Here is a 4,958-nt window from a genome sequence, read left to right on the forward strand (position 1 = left end):
CTTCAGCCAGGCACTATAGCCACCAACTTCTCATGGTAGTCTGGGCTCCACAGTTCTTGCTAAGAGCACCAACATCGGGCCTGGGGTTAGACTAGAAGTCTGAAGAGGAGACACTTGAGGGTGACCCAAAACTGTTCTAGAGGCCCTGGGGCCTGAGAATAGAGGAGTCAGAAGAGTTGCTAAACCTGTACCTGCTGTTCCTGGCACCCCTTCCCCCAGCACAAATTGTGCTGTCACCCCAGCAGGGTACTCCCAAACTGGATTCCTTGCTCTAAGTCCCATAAAAGATACTCCAGCCTAGACTGCCATGTCCAACATGCTTTTCATGAGACTTGAGGGCTCCAAATCGACTTACACTCCCTTCCCTTTCCTCTGTGTTCATTTTACTACCAAACTGGAAGTTTTTCCTTCACAAGGCCACTTGTCACCTACTTTTTTGTATATTAACTTCCAGCAAACTAGTTCCAACCCAGGCCACAGCCTTCAGCCTCTGTCTTCCTGCATCCAACACCAGCTTAGCTTTCTAGACTTCCTCCTGTGATTTCACTCATCAGCCCTCAATGGCTCACACACAATCAAATCTGGATGCCTAAGTCCTCCTATGACCCTCCTCCTGCCTCTTTTGACAAGCTTCAGTACTGCCTTTGAGCCTCCCTTCTTCCATGGACCTCCCTTCTTCTCTTCAGTCTTGTCCATCATCCTGGGAAGCCAAGCACCTATACAGGCTCTGCACTAGCAGTGAAGAAATCAGGTACTGAGTGTAGAGGCGTGCAACCTTGTGCTCTCAATTTGATGAAATTCCTCCTAGACCTTTGTACAAGGTCTAAATTACCTCCTTGACTACCTTTATTTTTCTTTTAATTCTTTTAATTTAAAAAAAAAATTGGCTGGGTATAGTGGCTCATGCCTGTAATCCCAGAACTTTGGGAGGCTGAGGCAGGTGGATCACTTGAGGTCAGGAGTTCAAGACTAGCCTGGCCAACATGGTAAAACCCTGTCTCTACTAAAAATACAAAAAATTAGCCAGGCGTGGTGGCAGATACCTGTAATTCCAGCTACTCAGGAGCCTGAGGCAGGAAAATTGCTTGAACCTGGGAGGCAGAGGTTGCAGTAAGCTGAGATTGCACCACTGCACTCCAGCCTGGGTGACAAGAGTAAAACTCCATCTCAAAAAAAAAAAAAATTTTTTTTTTTTTTGGCTGGGCACAGTGGTTTATGCCTGTAATCCCAGCACGTTGGAAGATCAAAGTGTGAGGACTAGCCTATTGGCTAGTTTGAGACTAGCCTGGGTGACATAGTGAGACTCTATCTCTACAAAAAAAAAAATTTTTTTTTTTTTTTTTTTTTTGAGACAGAGTCTGTCACTCAGGCTGGAGTACAGTTGTGGTTGTACAATCTTGGTTCACTGCTGCAACCTCTACCTTCCGGGTTCCAGTGATCCATCTCCCTCAGCCTCCCAAGTAGCTGGGATTACAGGCGCATACCACCATGCCCAGCTAATTTTTGCATTTTTAGTAGAGACAGGGTTTCACCATGTTGGCCAGGCTGGTCTCAAACTCCTGATCTCAGGTAATCCTCCCACCTCGGCCTCCCAAAGTGCTGGGATTATAGGCATGAGTCACTGTGCCTGGCCTCCCAAAATTCTTAAAAATTAGCCAGATGAGGCCAGGCACAGTGACTCACACCTGTAATCCTAGCACTTTGGAAAGCCGAGGTGGGTGGATCACTTGAGGTCAGCAGTCTGAGACCAGCCTGACCAACATGGTGAAACCCCGACTCTACTAAAAATACAAAAAAAAATTAGCTGGGTATGGTGGCGCATGCCTGTAATCCCAGCTGCTCGGGAGGCTGAGGCAAGAGAATTGCTTGAACTCAGGAGGCAGGGGTTGCGGTGAGCCAAGATTGTGCCATTGCATTCCAGCCTGGGCAACAAGAGCAAAACTCCATCTCAAAAAAAAAAAAAAAAGCCAGATATGGTGATGTGTGCCCATAGTCCCAGCTGGTTGACCTCCCAAAGTGCTGGGATCACAGGAGTGAGCTGCCATACCTGGCCTCCTTGACTTCTACTTTCTATCATACCCCACATCCAATTCATCAAAAATCCCATCGCTATTCCTTCAATATGTATCCAGGGTCTGACCACATCTCTCTGTTTCCATCAACAACACTTGGAACAAACCACCACCATCTCTCATATCTCCTCCTCTGCTTCCTTCACATTGGTTTCCACTTGTGTCTACCTTAAGCTATTCTCAACACAGTAAAGATCCTTTTCACACATAATTCTGATCATGTCACTCCTCTGCTCAGAACCTTCCACTGGATCCCAAATCACCCAGAGTAAAAGCCCAAATCCCCATAACAACCTCTGAGGTCCTGTGATGTGACCCTCCCCCTCCTCTCTCTCACCCCTTGCCATTCTTCCCCTGTCACTTTGCTCCAGGCTCTTTGAACCCACTAAACACATTTCTACCTCAGGGTCTTTGCATTTGCTGGTTCTTTTGTCTAAATTACTCTTCCTTCAGGTAGGTACATGAGTTACCCACTTTCTTCAAATTTCATCTCTTAGGAGCGGGTAAGACTTCCCTGAGTACCCTCCCTAAAAAGCAGCTGTCATTACTCTATCCTCCTGTGCTACCTCATTTTCTTCATAGCACTGATGGCCACTTCATGTATTTCTTTTTCTTTTTTTTTTTTTAAGACAGAGTTGCCCACACTGGAGCACAGTGGTGCAATCATGGCTCACTGCATCCTTGAATTTCTAGCTCAATCGATCCTCCTATCTCACCCTTCTGAGTAGCTGTGACTACAGGCATGTACCACCACACCCAGCTAATTTTTGTATTTTTGTAGAGACAGGGTTTTGCCAGTGTTACCCAGGCTGGTCTCAAACTCCTGGGCTTAAGTGATCCAGCCACCTGGGCCTCCCAAAGTGCTGGGATTGCAGGTGTGAGCCACCACGCCTGGCCACACATTTCTATTTATCTGCTTATTTATCATCTCTCCTTCTCTACCTCATGAGAATAGGAACTTCTGTTCCTTCCTGTATCCTCAGTTCCCTAGGGAGTGCTTGGCATATAACAGACATGCAATAAATACTTGTTGAACGAATGGATGAATTAATGAACAAATTATTCTATGTTCCAATCTGTGACAGCTTTTCTCCTAAACTGGGTTCCAGGGACTGTCAGGGCAGATGCCCTACTTTATTGTCTTTGAGCCCCAAAGGGAGCATTTATAAATACTGACAACTTTTGGAAGGCCAAGGCAGAAGGATTGCTTGTGCCCAGGAGTTTGAGGCTGCAATGAGCTATGATCACATCACTGTACTCCAGCCTGGGTGACAGAGCGAGATCTTGTCTATTAAAAAATAAATAAATAAAATTGATAACTTATGTATAGTAATTGAAACAGTTTGTAAGCATCATGCAAAACCAATTTAGCTGAGCAAAATAGGATAGGGATTGGGAATACTGGAATTCAAGAGTACAGAGTTCCCAAGCAGGCTTGGACAAAGGAGCTGTGTGGTCTGGGAGAAACAGTCTATATGGACTTCTGTTTCCTCATTGGTAAAGCCAGGACTGGACTAGATCTCTAAATCCCTTTCAGCTTTCACATTTTGGTTGTAAATATAGTGCAACTGCACATTCATTTGGCAAATATTTACTGAGTTAGATGCAAGGCACTCACTGAGAAGACCCCAACCTCAAGAGCTCCCAAATTGAAGGAGACTAAGAAGATAGGGCAGCTCAGCTACAGTAAGGTAAGTCTTAGGAAGAAGCATGCCCTAGAGTCAAGGCAGAGAAAGGGCATTCTAGGCCAAAGAAATGGCTATGCAAATGTAGGAGGCATAGGGACAAGGGTTATTTGTTATTACAACCATACAACTTAAATTTACACAAATAATTGTTTGAGAATATGGCTTTTCCAGGCTGAAAAGTATGTGCTGATTCCAACAAAGCTAAAGTCTGTTTCAGCTGGGAGGACACTGACAGCTGAGAAAGGACCACATGTGGCATGCTCATAACCTAAGTTGTTCAGGTTGAGGAAGTGATCCCAGTAAGTCCTCTTGGAGTTTCATGTAAGATTGACTTCTTTGGCCAGGCACAGTGGCTCATGCCTGTAATCCCAACACTTTGGGAGGCCAGGAGTTTGAGACCGGTTTGGCCAACATGGTGAAACCCCTGTCTACTAAAAAATACAAAAAATAGTGTGCTATCGGGCCCCTGTAATCCCAGCTCCTCGGGAGGCTGAGGCAGGAGAATCTCTTGCACCCAGGAGGCAGAGGTTGCAGTGAGCTGAGACTGTGCTCTAGCCTGTGTGACAGATTGAAACTCCATCTCAAAAAGCAAAGAAACCAGCCTGGCAAACATGGTGAAACCCCATCTCTTCTAAAAATCCAAAAGTTAGCTGGGTGTGGTGGCAGGCACCTGTAATCCCCGCTACTCAGGAGGCCGAGACACTAGAATCGCTTGAATCTGGCTGGGATGAAGGGAGGAGGTTGCAGTGAGCCGAGATCGCTGAGATAGTGCCACTGCACTCCAGCCTGGACAGCAGACACGACTCTGTCTTAAAGAAAAAAAAAATGACTTCTTCCTTATTGACCTGTGGCCGCTCCAAGGCCATCATCTCACATCTTTCTACCTCCGCAGCACACAACACGCCTTAGTTGGCAACAAAGTCAGAGTTTGTGGAATTTGGGGGAAGGGCGGGGTCAAACAGGTCAGACGTGGTGCAAGGTACATCTTGGCACCCGGAAGAGGCCTAGCACGTTTGCCCCTGAGGTGACCCTACCTCCCCCACCAGTTGAGGCACCCTTGTTGCCAGGCAAGTCGCGTGGATGCGCTCATTGGCCAAGAAGGAACGCCTGTCACCAGAGGCGAGAACCAGAGCCCCATTGGTCGGGACACCTCACAATGAACCCCAGCAACGCGCAGAGTCCTTATGATTGGTTTGCC

This window comes from Callithrix jacchus, chromosome 8 (assembly GCF_049354715.1).
Source record: "Callithrix jacchus isolate 240 chromosome 8, calJac240_pri, whole genome shotgun sequence".
In the NCBI taxonomy this organism is placed as follows: Eukaryota; Metazoa; Chordata; class Mammalia; order Primates; family Cebidae; genus Callithrix; species Callithrix jacchus.